A 22553-nucleotide genomic window follows, 5' to 3' on the forward strand; every position below is an offset into this window, starting at 1 on the left:
TATACCCTTCTATTTGTTTAGATACCTTAACACCAGAATTAAGGATTTTAGGGAAAATATGAATAGTATCCCTCCCATGGATGAAGGGTTAGTGTTGGTTTTATATAGCCATGTCAAGGCCTCCTTTGCATAGCATTCTATCACTGAGCTTTCAGATTCAGATGATGAGTTTGAGAACTTAGAAGACTGTGAAGACAAGGGGTCTAATACCGAGTGGGAAGATGATGGTGATAGGATTACCTTTGGAGAGTGAAAAAACCAGCAAGGCAGGATTATATTGTTAGTGTTCAAACAAAGAATTCAAACACATAAAACACATAAAAATGTAAAATGATGATTTATACCTTGCCAATATCTTGCCTTCTCCTTCAAATTGAGCTATTGGTGAAGACAAGGATGCGCCCCTCCTTAGCTTGTTTGGATTAGCTCATTGATTGTGTGGGATGCTCTCTAAGAGCTCAACAAGATAGGTTTGATGGTATTTGCTAGAATTTAATAGGATTTTGATAGGATTTTGGATAGATTTTGCATGGATTTGAATTGAAGATTGAAGGAAGAAGAGAGAGGAGAAAAGAGTAGCATGAGGATGCTATGAGAAGAAGTGGATCCTTTGTGAGGAAATGATCATCCAACTTATAGATTGGAAGAGGCCAATTAAGGGCCAAGATTGATTTCCTTATGGAGGGTTGAGATTGATTTGAGATAGAAGGCAAGGATCAAGGGTACCTTGAGAAAATAAACAGGAATATAAAATTCCTTAGGGAAAAGGGGGGACAAATTTGAATTCAAAATGAAGAATTAAAAATTCCAAAATAAGGATGCATTGAGGGATTCAAAGAAATTTGAATTTCTTTGAGAGAATCAATGTTGATGTGTCATGAGTGGGAAATTAAAAATTGGAGAATAATGGTAAAGGGGATTATGAGAGATTTTAGAAGAATTAATTAGGCTAAGTGGGGATTAGGAAAAAGTGATTTGTAGGAATCACATGAATAGGTTAATTAATTAAAATTAATCAACTGAGTGGGTTTAGAGGAAATAATTATTGGAGGGGACTTTAGAAGAATAGGGGAATAATTAATTTATTTGATAAATTAATTATTGGACGATAGTGATAGAATTAATTAAATTATATTTAATTAACATTGAGAAGAATAAGGATAACACAATCAAGTCAATTAATTATGTTGATACGCTTAAATTAATTAAATATTAATTTTAGGTGTCTACAACCTCTGATAAAGGTTCTAGAAAGGGGAAGGATAAAGATATGGCTTCTCAGTCCGAAAAAAAGAAAGCTAGAAAAGGGGTTAAAGGAAAAAGGGGTAAGGTTCAGGAGGAGGACAATTGCCTTGAAAAAGATGAAGAGTATGATGAGAGGATGGAGACTGATAGTGATTATGTTACCCAACTAGCTAAGAAGAAAAATAAGCAGAGCCCTCTCATCATTAATATTAGCCTAGAGAAAGGGAATGATTCACTAAATTTCAATTCCACTCCTCTTGACCCTAATAAAAGGACAGGTGACATTGAAGAAGAAGGGAAGATGGTGAGGGATAGTGATACTTTTCCTCCCAATGATAAAAGGACTGGTGCTAATGTGGAGACCCTGGGTAATACTGCTCCTGAGTTCAACATAGATAGCAGAAACTCTCCTATCACCATGTTGAATACCACAAAGAGTGGGATGATGGAGTTCTCCAAGGTTATTTATTGAGTCTATTCAGAGATAGATAGTTTGAAGAACAAGAAGGAGGAATCATTCAGGAAAGTGGATACCTTAGAAGTTGTTGGAATAGGCAAGCTTAGTAGCCTGCCTAACTACCTAACTAAATTGATAAAAGACATTAATGATGCAGAGGCTATCAGTGGTACGTATGGCTCTCAATTTAAGGTTGTGGAGGGTAAATTAAATGATTTGGAGAAGAGGTTACTCAATCATGAGAATACCCTAAAGAAAATTGGAGAACAAAGCCAAAAAAATATGAAACCCTTTACTGATAGCTTCAGTGTGATGATCAAAAAAATGGAACAGATTCATCAGGAAAATAATACAATTGATACTACTGAGGATAAGGTTCTGACTCTTGAAGGGGAGGCTACTGGTCACGACAAAAGAACTCGGTCAAGTACTAGGAAGATGACCCAGCAAGCCAAAGAGCTGGAGGAATTGAAGAGTATTGTTGCCTCTATGGTCCAGCTAGAGCAAGAAGTTGTGGAGATTATCATAAATCTTTCTCAGGTTTGTTGCTTGTGGTTGTCCCTTTGTCTCTTTCGGTTTCTTACTGACTTTTTGTCTTATCTAGCTGCCTCTTTTTTGTGTTATTCTCTATCTATTTGGTCTTTAAAGTTTTATCTTTTTTGTTCTCTCTATAATAGGGTTTCAGGGCCCCTTCAAAACCTTCTTTTCTCTTAATCAAAAACATACATGTCAATAAAAAAATGGATAAATAACATTTTTTTACTTATTAAATAAGAAAATTAATTATAGTCTATAATATTTTTGATCAAAGAGGATGTAAAAAGATTGGAGAGTCTCAAAGACGTGTCCACTTATTCAACAATGAAATTCAAAGAGAAAAGGCATACAAACTACTGCATATCTTTAATTAAAGATGATGTAACATATTTGTACAATCTTAAATACATTTTCATAGGTCAATATTGAAATTAAAAAGAAAGAATCCTACCACTGACAACTTTTCCTCTTTAATCAAACGTGATATAGGAAAATTGCAGACACATGTTCAATTATTCAACATTTAAAATCAAAGAGAAAACATCACACAAACAACTTTACCTCTTAATCAAATATGATTTAGCATAACTTTACAATCTTAAATGTGTTTTGATGAATCAACATTAAAATAAAAATGAAAGCTTCTTTCAAATAAATTTGCCTCTTTAATCAAAGACAATGTAAGACGATTGTAGTCAAATGTGTTCAACAATAAAAAATCAAAAGAGAAATGTTGTGCAAATAACTTTTCCACTTTGATCAAAGATGAGGCAACACAAAATTATACAATTTTAAATGCATTCCCATGAAAATAAAGAAAATATCTTATAATTTTGCCTCTTTATTGGAGGATGTTATAACATGAATATACAATTATCAATAATTTTGCCTCTTTAGCAAATATGATATAATATGACTATACAATCTTAAATGTAGTCACATGAATAAACATTGAAACTAAAAAGAAAGCATCTTGCCAACAAATTTATCTCTTTAATCAAAGGCAATGCGACATGATTATACCCCTAGAGGCCCCTTCTGAAGCAACTGTTGATTGAAATGAGGCTTGAAAGAGGGAGCTTATTCCCAAACCAAAGGAAACAAATTGCTAGTAATCTAACTTAGTTTCTTGAAGAAGGGTAACATCTGTGCTAACCAACAGAATCCTTCTCTTGATCACCCTCTATTTGTTAGGGGTGTTGAGACACCCTAACATTCCAAGAAAGGATTTTTCATTATTGTTCAAGAAGGGTATTGCCCTTCCCTACTTTCCAAAGGTCTATGATTTTGGATTGGCTCTCTACTTCCCCTTCTTGAGTTTTTACTTAATTCAAATATTTGTGACCCTTCTTGGATGGGGAGGAGCCAAAATCAGGTTTCCCCTTTCTATCTAAGAACTGGTTCAGTCTTAGTTTCCTTTTCTCCTTGATCTTTGAATACATTACAGCTAAGGGAGTATCCAGGACCAAATCTGTATCTTCATCATCAATCATATAATCCTCAAGAAGTCTCTGAGTCTTTTGATCCAGGATCATATCCAGATCATGTGGTATCAAGGAAGGCAACATCATGAGAGGATTAGGGAGTTTAGCCAAGGTTGAAGCATTGTTTTGACAATAGAAGATCATTTAATGGGGAAGCTGAGTAATTAGAAAGATCCTTTGAGGGGATCTTCAAGGGGGGAGGTAGAGGGCTAAGAGGTGAATTGGTTTGGACTTTAACTTGGGACACCTTTCCATCTGAGAGATGGAGATCATCTTCAACCTCCATGTCTACTTTTATGTCTTTACCAATAACATCATCCTCTTGTAAAATGTTAGCTAGAGGCATAAGTTTATTTTTGTTTGATTCTATTAAAACTCGAGCACCCCGTCCTCACTTTTAGCTAACTTTTTTCTTTTTTTTTGAAACATTTATGGGATTCTGAGAAAATATATTAAAGGATCCCCTAATCAAAGAAGGGGTTTTCTTTTGGCTAGACAAACTCCTAACAATCTTGTTGGATTGGATCTTAACTATCGAGGACAAGATGAGCAAGGAAATGATGGAGGAAGGTGGGGAGAAGAGGGAGAACCTGAACTTGTGAGAGACTGAAATTTAAAGTTTGCGATCAAATCATCTATGAGCATGAGGCTGTAGGAATAGGCAATTCTATTGGAGACGCCAATCCCCTATTCTCCATCTAAAGGTTTATTTTATCACTTTTTAGAACAACATCTAAACCAGATGATTCTATTGGAGACATCAATCCCTTCTCTTGATGAGGATTCATTTAATTATTTTTTGGAACAACAATTGTTTGAAGGGGAGAGATTGCACCTCTAGATGCAGGCATAGAGCAGTTGTGAATTATTTGATTTTGAATAATGCATTTACTAGGAGTCTCCTTTCCCAGTCTCTAAACTTTCTACTTCCATCTATCCACCTCTGAGATTATCTCTAATTCGTTGTAAAAGCCTTGTTTTAAATATATTTCCACATAGATGTTAGCCACATCCCCCTTAAGTCCATTCAAGAAGTCTTCCTCAATACCCACTAGAGATCCTAAGGCATCTCCTATCTTCTAAAGGGCTTCCAAACACCAAGAATCAGATGGAAGACAAAGTTGAGAAAGCCATACTGGAGATTTATGAAATATGTGATTCGCTAGGTCTAAGCTTGGTTTCCAATCTAGGAAATGGAAGGTCGAACCCTGAAGAAAGAGAGGGGTACCATTGATGATAGCATCTTTTAGTGTAGAGTCTGCACATTCTAAAAAGAAAAAATCATTTTGCAATGGTTTGATTGAGATCATTATTGGGAAAGATGAAGTCCACCAGGACATGATTTCTTTATTGTCCCCTTGATAGATAGACCATTGAGCAAAAAGGGCATTCTCCTTAAGCCAGACAATTGTTGGGTTTAGAGAATCTGAAGGAAGGACAAAAAGCTTACTCCTCGTGCCTTTCCTATTTCATTTTTGTTTCTTATGATCGAAAGGAGGGAAGGAATTTTTGAAACCCAAAACTCTATGATCTCTATGAATAGGTGACTCTATGGGAACCCCGAAGTGGGAATGAAGGTGCTAAGAAAGAGCCATTTTTTGGAAGGAAAGGGCATCTTTGGATGGAGAAAAATTGGGCTTCCTAGTTTGAAGAGGAATGCTATTTGGACCTGTTGTCACTTTGGTTGCCCAAGAGTCTAAGCTAGGGTACTTTGAAGAAACATCATTCTAGGAAGGGAGGGACCTTGGATGTCGAGAAAAACCAACATTTAAAGGCTTTTAATGGTTCTTCCATTTTAAACTATTGTAGTTTTATTCTTTATTATTCTTGTTTTCTAAAATATTTTGTTGTTTTCCTCACCAAGGGGCACCAGAGCTACGACTGAAGGAGGTGCCCAGAAATATCAAACGAGAAGGAAAGCCCGTTGAGTTCCATTTTTGATCACTCCTCTTAAAAATGATGTTGCTCTAATTCCTCTAATTTCTATGGGACCTCTGCATTCTCTGTATTCTTTGGTTTCTCTGGGTCCACTCCATTTTGTTTTTTGAAGCTACCTTACTTGATGTCTAGAAATATATTATGCATGATATATAAACATGGTTCTTTTCTTTCAGTTGTTGTAAGAAAAAATATTCCATTGAACTGATTTGAAAGTCCCTTTTAAGGAAAGCATATATGGTTTGTCCTAGTGAATCCCTATGCATGTAGGTATATGTACATGATTCATTTACATTGAAAAACAATTGCAGATATAAAAAGATTCATGAATTCCTCATAGCGATTGTAAAATCCAGTACATTATTAATAGAAACATCCCTGCCATCCCTCATTTCCCCTAAAATAAATTTTGCAAAAAAAATCCTATTATAGTGCTCTAAGCCATTTCCTAAACGTGCTTCGGCTTCTCTACTGCTATAGCTACTGGTTCATATGACATTTTTCTACTAAATGAAGCTTCCAAGCTCATCTACATCATAGATGCCAAAGTGCTACTTTAGGTAAAGATGCATTGTGTGTGAAGTAATCTCGAATAACCTACTTTACCTGCCTTCCCTGACTGTGTTGGTTACATTTTGAGCTCTTATATTTAAATTAATTCAAATTACTATTAACTGATAGGATTTCCTTGTGCTCTTTCAAGGCCAACAAGCTCTCAAGAAAGTGGTAAAAATACATGAAATTGTGTGATGTTGTAAAAGAAAAATAAATGGTTTAATTCATAAAATTGTCGAGCACGGAAGAAAAGGTATTTTGTTTCAATTTCATTGAATTTCGTTTAAACATTTTTCACACTAGTCCAATTTTCCAAAGAAAGAATATTATTTCTTATTTCTCTAAGAGGTAAAGATTAACATCTTGGAAAGTTATAACCTCTCAATCTAGATCCCTTTACTTTAGACCAACAGATATACCAATGTACCGGCTTACAAAACTTAAAGATATGGAGTGCAATCTACAATTTTCTGCTCAAAGGCTAACACAAAATCAAAAACTAATATATATATTATGCTTCAAATAAAATAAAATATAGTTAACTTTATGCATGTCAGAAATTTAAGAGGGTGTACATACGTGGATAACAATTTGACATTCACATTGCTCTTCTTTCATATATTATATCTTAATGCAATTTATCAAATTTACATAAAATATATAAATATATTATATATCTAATTACATATTGTTATATAGATTTTGTCCATTCATAATTTTTACTTCGGTCTAATGATTCATATTCAATTCTTAAACTTCAAACTAAGTTCAAATATAATTATCATTATGTGATATAGAAAATACATGTTTTGTTTAATTTGTACTAGATTTCTCCTATTAAAATATTAGCAATATAATTTTTCACAAAGTATATTTATATTATAATTTCTAACTTATTTCACTTACTTAATATTATTACAGCCATGACTTAATATTTCTTTTTAAAATATTCAAATGATACTTTTATTTCCTTAGATCACGCTTTTATTTATATCACTGTACTTACAAAGTTTCACTAGTATATTAGATCAATGTTCATCTACATGTTAAACGTATGATCCTTATAAATGGAAGAGCTTACAGAGATTACGCTTTTCTTACTAATTTTCCTCCCCACAATTTGAAATATTAATGTTTGGGGATGTTCATGTATTTTAAATTTATAAATTAAAGCAACACTATAAAATATCTCCCCTTGGGATCACAGACTAACCATCTTGTTGAAGATTTGATAAGTGTTGTTGCTACAACTATTACTAATGATTCTAATGTTCTTGTTGGTGTTTCCTAATTATGTACTATTTTCTTTTATGATCCACATTGATGGTTGTGCAAGTTATTTGTGCTTTTGCTCATCTGGTGATGTTCTTCATGTAATGCAGTTTTCCTGGTAGTGTAACATGTTGCGGTTGATCTTTATGTGATTACCAGTGGTGTTGACCATTTGGGAATTTAGTCAAGGTCCATGTTATGCCATGTATATCACTATATTGGTTTGGTGGTTGATCTTTGTATTGTGTGATGTCATTTTGTAATTATATGTTGAGGGTTAAGTCAACCTTGTTGTCAAGGTTGACGAATTGTATAAATAGGTGATATAGTCCTATAATTCAGGCTTCATGGTTGTGTCTGCATTATCAAAGAGTGGTATATGTGTGAAAAAGTGATTCATCCTTCAACATTGTGATTGAGCAGAGATTGGTGTTATAGAGAAGACAATTGTTCTTAACTGGAACTATCATCAAGCATTTGTAGATGCTATTATTGCAGTTCATTCATTCCAGATTGTAGTCTAAATCTTGTTGCAAGCCTGTGAGACTTCCCTGAGGGTTGTAGCGTTTTGGGTTATTATATTTGAGCAGTGAGCTCTAGGTAGTGTGTCTGAATGCTAGAGCATTCCCCATTGTAATATTTTCACATACTATTGCAGAGTATCATCTTATTATGGGTAGGTTCCCACCGTGGTTTTACCCTTAACCATTTTTTCCCTATCAAAATCTTGGTATTGTTTTTTGTGTTCTCAAATTTCTTATCCTTTTTATTGCCGCAATTTAATAGATCTATATTTATGGTTGAGTTTGTAAATCCGGTAGAAAACTGATTCACCCCCCCTCTCATTATTGTTGCCAACAATTGGTATCAAATCTAGATCCTCTGAAAGAAGCTTAATTGCTTGAGGACATCCGGGATGGAAAATGGAAGTGGAAATGTTATCTTTAAGAAGGAGAGTTTGAGTTTTGATGCAGGTAACTATTTTATATGGAAGAACCGGATGGAGGTGCACTTGAGATGTCTTGGAGAAGATTATTGGAAGATTACAAAGAATTCCTATTTTGTTCCTCTAAATGGATCGATTACTGCAGATGAGATTAAGGAAACTGAAAATAACATTAGAGCTAAGGAAGCATTGATGAGAACCCTGACTAATTAAAAAATGACAAATATAATGGGGCTACAAACTGCACATGAGATCTAGGAGAATCTTGAGACCTTGTATGAAGGAGATAAACAAGTCAAAATTTCTAAGTCGTGGTGTTTGAAAGGGAAGAATCAGATGTTGAAGATTGGAGATCATGCGAACATAAACACTTTCATGGCTAAGGTAAACGACCTTGTTCTAGGTACCAGATGTGCTAGTGGAACCCTTGAAGAAGATGAAATTGTTTCTAGGGTGTTGAGATCATTGACTCTTGCCTACAAGCATAAGGTAGCTGCTATTGATGAGATCCAAAGTGTGACTATTGTGAAAAGAGACATGTTGGTTGGAAAGATTGTCGCATTTGAACTTAGTGAGTTTTGTGAATCACATGGAAAGTCTAAGACAAAATTTAGAGCATCTGTATCTGGAAAGCAGAAGGATGATCTTGAAGAAGGTAGAATATCCAGATATGAAAGAGAGAGAAGAGAGATAGAAGAGAAAGAAAGAGAATTGGAGAAGATTGAAGCATTGATTGCTCGGAGATTGCCTAAAGGAGATGGTAAGTATGATGGAAGATTGCCTTTTAAATATTTCTCCTGCAGTAAGGTAGGACATTTTGTTTCCAGATTCTCAGAGAGAGTGTCTAAGTATGATAGGCATGATAAATTTGATAGACATTATAAAAATGATAGATATGAGAAGCATGAGAAGTATGATAAGCCTTACAAAGATAATATGAGGTATAAGAATTGGAAGAACTGATACTATGCAACTGATGAAGGAGTTACAGATGAAGAATCTGAAGGAGATGAAGTTGTGTTTATTTATATCAAAGAAGACAAACTGGTACCTGTCAATTTCACAACTACACTATTGAGGAGAAAGCTTTAGCTATTAAATTTGAAGAGAAAGATGAATGGGTGATTGGAAATGGATGTTCACATCATATGACCAGTGATAAAAGAAAATTTATGAATACAGGAAGGTGTGATGGTGGAATAGTAAGATTTGGAGATGACAAAACCTATGTCATCCATGGTAGAGGTTCTATTTCCTTTGATGGTAAGCATAACAGTGATGATGCCTTGTATGTTGAAGGTTCAAAGCATAATCTTTTAAGTATTGGATAGATGGTTCACAAAGGTTATGATTTACAATTCAAGAATGGAAAATGCAAGATCCTAAATGCCTTTGGTATAGAGATTGCATCTGGAACTAAGACTGATGGTAATATCTTTCATTTGAGTGCTAGTGAGAAAAGTTGCTTGAGTGCTCAGATTGATAAAAGTTGGTTGTGGAAAAAGAAAATTTGTCATGTTAATTTTAATTCAATGATTAAGATCAGTTCTACACAAGTTGTTAGACTAGAAGAAGGTTAGATGCTGATGAGGTATGTTCAATTTCCAAAATTGAACCTAAGGATGTTGTTAAAGCTTGCAAAAATGAAAATTGGATGAGGGTTCTAGAAGAAGAATTGAATCATATTGAAAAGAATAACACATGGGAGCTTGTTCCTAGACCTAAAGATATGAATTTTATTGGTACTAAAGGGGTATTCAAGAATAAATTGAATGAAGATAGAGAAGTTGTCAGAAATAAACAAATATTGGTATACAAAGATTATTCACAGAAAGAAGGGATTGATTATGAGGAGACTTTTGCTCTGGTAGCTAGACTTGAAGTTGTTAGATTGTTGCTTGTATATGCTTCCTATAATGATTTCAAGGTCTATCAGATGGATGTCAAGTCAGCCTTTTTGAATGGTGATCTTGAGGAAGAAGTCTACTTTGAGCAACTTGATGGATTTTCATTATCAAATGATGGGGACATGGTATTGTAAACTAAACAAAGCTCTTTATGGATTGAAATAAGCCCCTAGAGCCTGGTATGCTAGATTGGATAAGTATTTGCTTAAATTAGGATTTTATAAAGGTACTATTGATAGTAATCTATATTTTAAGATTGAGAATGATAACATATTGATTGTTGAAGTTTTTTTTTATGATATTATCTTTTGAGGAGATGATAACTTGAGCATGAAGTCTGTCGGTGATATGTAGAAAGAATTTGAAACATGTCTATGATAGGAGAGATAAAAAAATTCTTTGGTTTGTAGATTTCATAGACTGGAAAAGGTATTTTTATATCTCAAACTAAATATGTGAAGGAATTGCTAAAGAAGTTTGGGTTGGATGAATCCAAACTGGTTGGAAATCCTATGCTGGTTAGCTGCAAATTATCTAAAAATGATCAATTTCTAAAAGCTAATAATTCTTTGTATAGATCTATGGTTGGTCGATTGCTATATCTTACTCAAACTAGACTAGACATTATGAATATTGTATGCATGGCTGCAAGATATCAAGTTGATCTGAAATAAATTCATGTCAATGATGTGAAGAGGATATTCAGATACTTGAAAGGAACTATGGATTATGGTTTGTGGAATCCGAGGAATGATGATTTCATGTTATGTGCTTACACTGATGCTGATTGGGTTGGTGATGTTGATGACTAAAAGAGTACCTCTGGTGGTGCTTTCTTTTTGGGTAAGAAATTGGTTTCATGGGCTAGTAAGAAATAGGATTCAGTTTCCTTATCTACTATTGAAGCTGAGTACATTATTGCTACTAGTACTTGCACTCAAGTAGTTTGGATGTAGAAAATGTTGAAGGATATCAGATTTATCTATGATGAGCCTATTGTCATATATTGTGATAATTCAAGTGCTATTAACATGTCAAAGAACTAGAGGAGGATATCAGATTTATATATTGTCATATTACAATAGGGAAATGATGGGCGGGAGAGTGCTAGGAAGCTCTGCTAGGGTTCTGGGGGATCGTGGCTCTATAGACAATAGATGATAGTGGGGAAAATGAAGATGCAGATGGCGATGGGCAGAAATAGAGGGTTATATGCAGTAGGGAGTGGCTGCCAGAGGTTCTTTGGCACTCGGGGCCCCCTCTTCCCTTCCTTGCCATTGTCTCAAGTGCTTGCTAGGGCTGCCCTAGTGTGTGCTCTTTCTTTGGAGACCTTGCGATGGAGGCTTTGTCTCCTATTGGTTCCTGCTAGGTTGGGGCTTGTTTTGTGTGACCTAGATCTTTCGTGGGTCCTCTATTTTGTGGGGTTTGTTTTGTGAGATCTGGGCCTTTCATGGGTCCTGTGTTCAGCCTCTCTATCACTGTCTTTTCCTAGATATTTACCCCTTCTTCTCTTTATGAGTTGTTCTCCTTTCTTATGGAGGTGGATTGGACTTGGGTGGATTTTCCTAAGGTTACAATGTCTTTTTGGCTTCCTCTTTTTCTCTTTATTCCTGTGATGGTTGTGTTATCTCCTATTGAGGCAGAGATATTCTCTAGGGCTAGAGTTGGAGTTTCATTTTCAGAGGATTTTTTGCCTGACAGAGGATAGTTGGATCTCAGGTTGTGGTTGGTGTAGCTTCAACTTCTGATGAACCTTTTTCCCCCTTTTAAGATGGGGTTTGTTCCTTTGTTGACGGAGCTAAACACTTAAGGCAGACCTGATTCTTTGGTGTGCACCCTTGATGCTTCTCATGCTGGTATCTTTCTGAGGGCTTGTTTTCTTGTTGCTTGTTTCCATGGTTTTCCTCTTGAGGTAATTTTCCCTCCTATGGAGATGGAGTGGTTGCATGGTGATCGAGTGGTTAAGGGGCTTCTTGGTCTTTTGGCCAGTATTGTGGAGGGTGGGTTGGATTTGCATAGGGTTGTCGATGCCCAGTTTTGTCTGTGCAGTAGAACCAAGGATGGGAGGTTGCCTACCTTTCTTTCTCTTTCATTTATTGAGGTGGGGTTTCTAAAGGATCTTTTGTGGTTTTCTTTGTTTAGTTTGATGGTTTTGGAAGCCATTTTAAAACCCATTTGGAAGCTTAGGGGATCCTTTCAAAACCCCCTTTTTAACTTTTATGTTTGGCTAGTTGTTGATAGTTTTGAAGGGTCCAGCTTAGTTTGTGTTGGGTTTTGGTTAAGGGATAGGTTAGCCTTTTGTTGCTTGATTTTATGTATATGGGGAGGGGAACCCAAAAAATACCTAATGTCTAGATGAGGGGGTTCATAAAATTCACTAATAGGCTTAGGTTGTGTTGCCAGCAGATTTTATAATGATTTTCTTTTAGTCAGGGCGGCTTTTTCCTGATTGTGGTAGTGGTGGCTTTTGGCTGGCACTTGCTAGATTGGATGATATGGTCTACTAATTCTATGTGCCTATCTTTACTGGCAGAAGATTCTCTATAGGTTCCAGATCTTGGCAAAATCTGAGGGTTTCGAGTCCCTTCAAAGCTTGGTGTACAGGGTTTCTGGTCCCCACAAAACCTATTTTCCCTTAATGAAAAACATGTCAAAGAACCCAATGTAACATTCAAAGACTAAACATGTATCAATCAAGTATCATTTCTTGAGAGAAAAGGTCAGTGAAGAAGAAGTGAAGTTGGAATACATATCTACAAAATAAAAAATTGTTGATATTTTCACTAAGCCTTTGCCTGCAAATACATTTGTTTATTTTAGAGATAAATTTTGGGGTATCTACCCCTCCTGATGGGAACTAGATGCATTGAGTTTCATCAATCTAATGGACTTCATAGTCTTATCCTTTTATATAGATTGATGAGTTGGTGTTGCTCCTCTGGTGGAGTAGTTTGATGCATTGGTTATCTATTTAAGATGGATATAATCATGATTTGTTCATCCATGGGGGAGAGTAAGTTTGGTTCTCTATTTTCAGCTCTTTGGCATTGCTATCAAAGGGGTAGAGATGCATGTGAATTTTTTTTTATCTACTTGATCTCAGGGGGAGTTTGTTGGAGATGTTTTCTTTCTTTGCATTGATTTTTTTTCAAATTCATATGTTTCCAGTAATGTCAAAGGGGGAGATTATTGGACATTGTTGTTGTTAGGATATGTTGTTGTCATTGATGTCAACATATTCTTGCTCTAGTGATTGGAGATTGGCTTATTGGGATCATGGTTTGGTGTATGGAGTATTTATAGTAGTGTTATATTCTTCTATATTGGTTTTTGGTAATCTCGAAAGCTTAATTGATCATATCAGATGATCTATTTTTGCAGTTTATTTTTCTAAGCAGTGCTTTACAGAGTTTAGTATTTCCTCTGGTATATTTCAGTGTGATCATATCTCAAGCTGATATTTTGGGAGATTCTTTGGGATGGTCTTGTGTATCTTTATTTCAGATGGTTTATGATTTGGTGCTTTGGAATTCATCTTTCTTTGTGACAGTTGTTGTTGTTTGAGTATTCTTTAGGTTCAGATGTTGATCGATGAAGATTTAATAAATGGTGTTGGTACAACTGTTACTAATGATTATAACATACCTGCTAGTGTTTCCTAATTTTTTCCTATTTTCTTTGATGATCTGTATTGATCCTTGTGCAAGTTCTTTTGTGATTTTACTAATCCGACAATGTTTTTTGCATTATGCGGTTTTCCTAGTGGTGTAGCATGTTGCAATTGATCTTGGTGTGATTACCAATGGTGTTAAGAATTTCAGAATTTGGTTTAGTTCCATGTTATGTCATGTATATCATTATATTGGTCTGATGGTTGATCTTTGTATCGTGTGACGTAATTTTGTAACTATGAGTTCAGAGTTTAGTCGACTTTGTTGGCAACGTTGATGAATTGTATAAATAGGTGATATAGTCATGTAATTTGTGTATCATGGTTTTCTTTGCATTATCACAAAGTGGTATATGTGTGAACAAGTGATTCATCCTTCATCATTGTTATTGAGAAGAGATTAGTATTGTAGAGCAGACAATTGTGCTTAACTGTGTTATCAAGCATTTGCAAATGCTATTATTGCAGTTCATTCCTTCTAAATTGTAGTCTAAATATTGTTGTAAGTCAATGAGACTTCCCCGTGATTTCTAGCCTTTCGGGTTATTATATTTAAGTAGTGAACTCTAGGCAATGTGCTTGAATGTTGGTGCATTCCCTATTATAATATTTTCACATACTACTGTAGAGTATCATCTTATTGTGGGTAGAGTCCCACCGTGGTTTTTCTGTTAACTGGGTTTTCCATGTCAAAACCTTGGTGTTTTGTGTAGTTATTTCAATTTTCTTATCTTTGTTATTGATGTAGTTTATCAAATCTGTATTTATGGTTGAGTTTGTAGATCTAGTAGAAAACTGATTCATCTCCCCTTCCCTCTTAGTTTTCTTTCATTGTTGGTGCCAACAAGGAAAACACAAGTTCAGAACATTTTCAATAAGGGTAGAATAGAACCATTTTCAAAGTCATGAAGGGAATATACAAAGGCCTATCATCACAATTTATGAACAATTGGAGGAATAACAAAGTTTTGGTTGGGGGTGTAAGCATGGAGGTTTTGGAGGAACCTATAGCACAAGTGGATAGGCTAAAATTTGAAGGTGAGAAAGTGCCCTAACTAAGCCAAAAATGACTTTATGAAGACTACATCTCATTTTTTTGGAAGAAGGTGAAAAATGAAAAGGCACTAGAATAGGTACAATAGAGATGAGCTATAATTACCATGGGGAGATATCCACTACCAATTGATTAAATATTTCATATTGCGAAGGAGATTTTAAATTTTCTATGGCTACCACCTACCCCTCTTACTCAAAGTACACCATTACCAGAAGACCATATGTTTTGTGAGAAAAAATTTGAAGGTTGATAAAATCGAGTGCAAGCTATGTAATCACTCTTAAATGTTTGCAAACCATATCTTTGTAAATCGATAGGACTAGTGCCTTACCTACTAAGTTGGTTCTCAGAGCTTTTGGATTGGTGCCTTCAAACACAAATGGAGATTGGTATCTCTAGTAAGTTGGTGCCTACTTCATGATTGTAAGTGACTTATTTATTTGTAAGGTTAGATTTGGGAAATAGAACCAAAACTTTATTCTCACTATGGTTTTTCTCATCTTTAGTTTGAATCATATATATCTAGTGTTCCTTGTGTGGATGTGTATCCTATCATGTTGTTTAATTACCACTCATTAGGAAGATTGGATTAAGTTGCATTAGTATTTTATAACTTATGATTGAAGAAGTATTTTATGATTATTAGTATTCAAATTGAGTTTAAATTCAAATACACTGATTCACCCTCCCCCCTCTTAGTATATTGCGTACCCTTGAGTTAGTTCTAATGAAAATACTCCAATATAACCTCCTCATAGCCAGTGACCAACATACAAAAATCCTTTTCAAAAGCATTCATTCAAAGTAGAAGAAATAAAAAAATGATGAATAGGATTATGATTTTGTACAAAATGTTGAAATTAATGTCACATCTTTCTCTCTATCACCATTGATTACACTCTCTAATGAGGAAATTCCATAAAATAATTAGTACTATCCTTTATGTGTATCAACACTTACATTGCACATCCAATTCTCAATTTCTTCATGATAATCCATGTTAATATAATTTATGTATTCAAGACCATCTTTAAGAGTTATGTTATACATATAAATTATGCACATTTTGAGGATTCAATGAGGATGGTAAATGGAATGATGTTTAGTTCATTGTTTGTATCATTTTGAAAATGAAAGGAGGACCTTAATAAATACAATTTTATGCCAATTTTACTATAATTAGATATATCTAGTGTCTTACTTGCTATACCTCAAAGAGAAGAATGAAAAGATGTTATTTTTGTTTTACAATAATATATCTAATTCATACATGAAATATAAATGAAAAAATATAAAAATATTGCTATAAATTTATGTCTTAAGTGCTAATAACATAACATTAATCATAAATATTGTTAAGATGTCTAATATTGTACCTTAAGTTAGAAAATATGCTATTCATAATTTATAAAAATTACACTTTGATGTGCTAAAAAATGAAGAATATAATCCAAAATGAGTTCACAAAATTTATTTAGTTACCAATTTGAAAGGCAAGCACCCCTGTAACTTATAATTGCAATTCTATATCTAGTCAGTGAAGCAAACAATATTCTTACTTAATCTATACCTTTGATTATGAAGAGCATTTTCTCTAATATGGTAAATGCAAAGAATATTTTTATTTTACAAAAATTGGTGGAGAAGAATAAAGAGAAGGGTAGAGTTGATGAAATAAGAAAAGCAAGTTGTAATAATTTTGGACATGTTGGGTCTCAAATCAACAAATTGGATAGGTTCTAAGGAAATGCCAACTCCTATGCTCAAACCTTAGAAATTGACTTGGCCAAATTATAGAGTGAACCTATTTGGTTAATAACTCTCTCACTTTAGGCTCTGCAGAACCTAGGCGGGTATACCTACTCACTAGTTGTTCCTTCAACTAATGCTTTTTATAGCAGATTTAGTGTCTTGGTCTGACTTCCTCCTATCTCAGAATGGCATAAGCTCCTAGGATGGAGATATAGCAAATGAGTTCAAGATTGTTGTTGCAGAAGCTATTTGATCTTTGTGTTTGAAATATATATGTACACACTATTGCTAAGTTATTCTAGAATTCCTACTTAGCTACTCCTATTACTTTTAATGTGAAAGTATGAATTGATGGGTTGAATTTTATAGATGACCAATGCCTTTCTTTTTTTTTTTGGGCTATAGAGTCTATCTATGTAGCTTCCTTCTATTGATCGATATCATTCTTTCGATAAGAATGCTTCTTTTGGTAAGTTTCCTTCATGTTGCACCGATGGTATTATTTCCTCGGAATCCTTTTCCCATTGATGAAAACCATTTCTACTTTCTTCGATATCCTCTTTCGGTGGAACCATTGCTTTCAATGAGTCTCTTTTAGAGTTCATCGGTGTTACCTTTCCTTCGATACCCTTTTTATATTGATGAGACATCACTGGGTCTCATTGATAATATTTGAATCTAGATATCTTTATAGGGTGCTATTATACGCACTTGATGACTTGTGGGCTATCATGGTATTAATGAAATGATTATTTCTTCTAAAAATAAGGAGCTTTTATGATTTAATTCCATAGATAAACATTCAAATTTTATTCTCAACAGTGGCTCTGACTGGGGATGGGGGTATGCTATGGATATTTCCAAGAATCTAGACTCTCTGGTTTATATAAGGGAAAGGAGTTTTGAAGAAAATGTGGCTTTTTTACAATGGCAGTGAGACCTAAACTATTGTACATGAGGATGGTTCCCCCTTTTCTCTTTAGGAAAAGAAATTTTTTAAGAATTGTCCATGCACTGGCAGTTCTTGGACTTCTCCTGTAACATTTTGGAGAAAATAGGAATCCTCTCCTTCTCTATCCATAATCTTATAAGGTCCAAGCCATAAAGCTTCAAACTTACCATGTTTACCTTTATCTTGACTCCTCACATTCCACATCAAAACCAAATCACCAATTTGAAATTTCCTATTTGTTGTTCATTTGTCATACAACCTTTTCATCTGATTCTAGATTTTAATGTTTTGTTCCTGATCTTCATCCCTGACTTCATCGAGCTCTATCAACTGCATCAACCTTTCTTGTAAAGGGTCATCAATCTCTATCCCTCCTTGTGTTATGAATTTATATACCGGTAAGAGGTTATCCAAAGGGAGTCTAGCCATTTTACCATAGACCAGTTCATATGGAGATTTCCCTGTAGATTTTTTTACTGTCACTCTATTTGCCCATAATGCTAAATTCAATTTTGAATCCCATGCCTTCTTATTTTGTCCTAACATCCTTTTGATGATTTTTAGGATGTTTTTGTTACTTGACTCAGCCTGCCCATTACCTTGAGGGTGATATGGGGATGAATGAGATATTATAATGCCATAATCCCTGCATAAAGCATTGTATTCTTTAGACCTAAAGGCCATGCCATTATCAAAGATGATCCTTGTAGGAACACTAAATCTAGTGATAATATTTTCCATTATGAATCTTATCACCACCTTACTGGTAGCTTGTTTAGTAGGTATTGCTTCCACCCATTTGGTAAAGTAATCTGTGGCGACCAAGATCTATCTATGTCCCCCACTTGATTTCTCTGATATTTCTCCTATAAATTATATTCCCCACTATTGAAATGGTTCTTCAACTTGCATTGGTCTTAGTGGGAGTGATCCTTGATATTTCATTTTGCCCAAAAATTTCTAATAGGCCTCACACTTCCTAACATAAGCATAGGAATTATTGAAGACTCATGGCCAAAAAAAGCCATCTCTCAATATCTTGTGTGCCGTATTTTTGGCTGAGAAATGACCACCACAAACCCCTTCATGCATCTCTTGTAGGATTTTCTCAGGTTGATGTTCATCTAAGCATAACAATAATATCCCATCCCTATTCTTCCAATACAAATCTCCATTGATGATCACATATCTTGCGGATTTTAATCACAGTGTTCTCTTTTGATTATCAGTCATGTCATCTGGACATTTTATGTGTTTGAGATAGTATATGATGTCTGTATACCAGGCTGTATTTTCAATACTGAAGCTGGCTTCATCCATGCCAACCTCATTTACCTGAAATTCTTCTACCTCTGCTCCTACCATAAGTTTAGCTAGTCCCTGGAATTTGATAACTTGGGAAATTGTAAGCTCAATATTGAATTCTTGAATCTAATTGATCCATTTGCACCTTTTCCCTGTGACCTCAGTTTGCCTGAATATGTCTTTTACTACTGCATTAGGAACATGTGCTATGACTTTTGCACCTACCAAATATGGTCTGAATTGTTTTACTGCTTTTACTAGGGCATAAGCTTGCTCTTCATTTAGGTCGTATTTAATTTCGGATGAATTTAGTGACTTACTAAAATATGCAATAGGCTATTCATAATTATCCTGGTTTTTTTGTAGCAAGACTACCGCTACTGTATGGCATGATGCAAATGAAAAAACCAAGAATGGTTTATTAAAATCTGGGGATATCAATATTGGTGCCTCAGATATTGCCCTCTTTATGTTTATAAATGCATCTAATGCCTTTGCATCCCAGTCAATTCTAGATTCCTTTTTCAACATCCTCAGTATAGGTTTTATGATATCTACAAAATTAAGGATGAACCTACTGACAAAATTGATTTGTCCCAAAAATGACTGAATAGCTTTGATAGTCTCTGGGATAGGCACTTCATTTATTGCAGCTACTCTTTTGGGGTCAATTTTCACCCCTTTCTTGGATACTATGTGTCCCAGGAGCTTCCCTTCTTTAACTGTGAAGTGACATTTCTTCAGATTGAGGGAAATTGCATATTCAAGGGCTTTCTTGAATATCTTCTCAAGGTGAGCGCAATGGTCTTCAGCCCTTTTTGAATAGGTTGTTAAATCATCTTGATACACTACCAGTATTACATCAATCAGTTCTACAGATGCTACATCCATTGCCCTCTGAAATGTTGCTCCTGCATTTGGTAATCCAAATGGAATTCTTGCATACATATATGTGCCCCATGGTGTTGTGAAAAATGTCTTATATTGTTCTTTAACTTTCACCCTATTATACCCCGAGAATCCAGCCATCATGGACAATAAATCACATCCATTTACTTTCTGCAACATATTATCCATGTTTGGCAAATGATAATTATCTTTTAATGATGATATATTCATATTTCTGAAGTCCACACATAGTCTTATGTCCCTATTTTTCTTTCTGACAAACACTAGGTTTGAAACCCAGGTAGAATATCTACAAGGTTTGATTATCCCTCCATCTTTCATCTTTATTATTTCCTCTTTCATTTTAGGTAGTAAAGTCGGATTTATAGGTCTTTGTTTTTGTCTGAATGGTTTAGCATCAGGTGTGAGAGGTATCTCATGTTGGAAAAGATCTTAATTGTATGCTTTGAGGTCATCATAAGACCATGCAAACACATGCTTATATTTTCTGAGTAACCTTACTAACTGTTGCTTCATTTCAGGGGTCAATTTATTACTAATAAAAACATGCCTTGGTGATTCTTTGCTTCCTAAATCAATCTTCTCAACATCAATCTCTTTGACTGAGGCTCCTCTGATCTCGACTTTGTCCTGTATGATGAAAGCTCTTTCTAATGCAACTAATCCTCTAGGTATCTTATCACATTTTAACTGTACGATTTCTTGTCCCAACAAAGTCTCATTCCCATTTGCCATCTCTACAAAGTTATTAAAATTGATAGCTTGTGCTTGGTAGTGATCCACATAATGCAAAAACTTTAACAAATCATTGTCATCATGAAAAACTTGCTAGATGTACAAATTATCTGGAATAGAAGGCCTGACTTTTATTTCCATTTCTGAGACTCCATTCAGTGCTATATCATTCTCCTTCAAAGCAAAATTGGCCATGAAGTTAGCCATGATGTTCTTTGATCTATCAATCCATTTTATTTGGAAAGCATCAAACAGTTCTATGGTATCCCATACAACATCCCTGTATTGTTTCAACCTAAGATGTTTGGAGGCATATTTTTGTTTGATATGAGATTTACTAGTTCTGAGTCTCCAAAGACACTAAGCAATTTGATTCCATGCTTGGTGGCCACATTTAGTCCAGTGAGTAAAGCTTTGTATTCTACAATATTATTTGTACACTCAAACATCAGTTTAAATGAATATTTGAATGTCTCTCCATCTGGTGAAATAAATATGATCCCAGCCCCACTTCCTTCCTTGCTGCATGATCCATCAAAGTACATCTTCCATACTTGATCTTTACTATCCTTGACTATAGACTCTATTGGGGTCAATCCTCTCAATTTTGTTTTCTTCAAATCTACTTTGAAGTTGTCCATATCTGATTGGATGAAACATACAAAATCAACAGGTTCCGCCTCCTCGATGATGTATTCAGAGCGAGGTTCTCTCTCAATCCTTACCTCTTGTCCATTTACTGGTATAGTAGCATATGATAAGTCTAGCTAGACATGGCCTCCTATCAGATTTGACCATTGTCTTGACAATAACATACCATAGTTAGGAGGGACATCAACCATAGTGATGTCCATTTTATAAGATGCTTCTGGACATGCTGCGAATTTGAATTCAACATCCTTCATGATACCAATTATTGGGATGGAATGGTTATCCATGGTGTAGCATTTACCAAAATTTGTGTCCATTGACATTCCATGTTCCCTCATGACTCATACTAGCATAACATTTATAGTAGCTCCTGAGTCAATCATGCAATTTTTTATCATCTTGTTATTGATCATCAGGGTTACATAAAATGGGTCTACTTGAGAGGGATTTTTTGTTATTGTTGACCCCAAATATATGGTTGGAATAGGGTTATCATTATTTTGGCTATTTTGTTTATGTTCTTTGGTCTTTGCCTTAGATACACCATTGATCACCTTCAAGGTTTTTTCTCGATACTTGAGGAACTTCATCATCTCAAGTAGTGGGATAGAGACCTTCATCTATGTCAAGGTGTTGGCAATATCAAATGATGTTGTAGTAGGTAGTACTGAAGTGTCCATCGTCTCATCCTTATCACCCTTTTGCATCCTAAAAACTTGTAACTCCTTTTCGTTAATTAACTTTGTGTTTTCTCCCTAGGTTCTACTCGGCTTAGTTATTGGTTTAGATGTTTTATTAATCTCCTTCATGAACATGCCTGATGGTTTGCCTTGTTCAGGGTTTATAGTTCTATTTCTTAGCATATATGTCCTTTTGGCTTGTTCAACAGCAGCTGTAGCAATCCTCTCTTGTTCTTCTTTAGTAAGGATCCTCAGCCTGACTTCATCTTCCTCATCTAAGAATACTTGTTGCATATAGCACTGCTGATTAATCAGCCTAGAATTTACATCGTTTCCTTCACTACCCTCAGATGAGTCACAATCCTCAAAGGATAGTAAGTTTATCACATGGTCATCTGCATATTCTTCACATTCTTCCTCTCTTCCTTGCAACTTCATTGCCACCGCACACTGGTAAGGAGAATGAGGCATATCACACGCTAAGCACCACATATCTTCATC

This window comes from Cryptomeria japonica, chromosome 5 (assembly GCF_030272615.1).
Source record: "Cryptomeria japonica chromosome 5, Sugi_1.0, whole genome shotgun sequence".
Taxonomy (NCBI): Eukaryota; Viridiplantae; Streptophyta; class Pinopsida; order Cupressales; family Cupressaceae; genus Cryptomeria; species Cryptomeria japonica.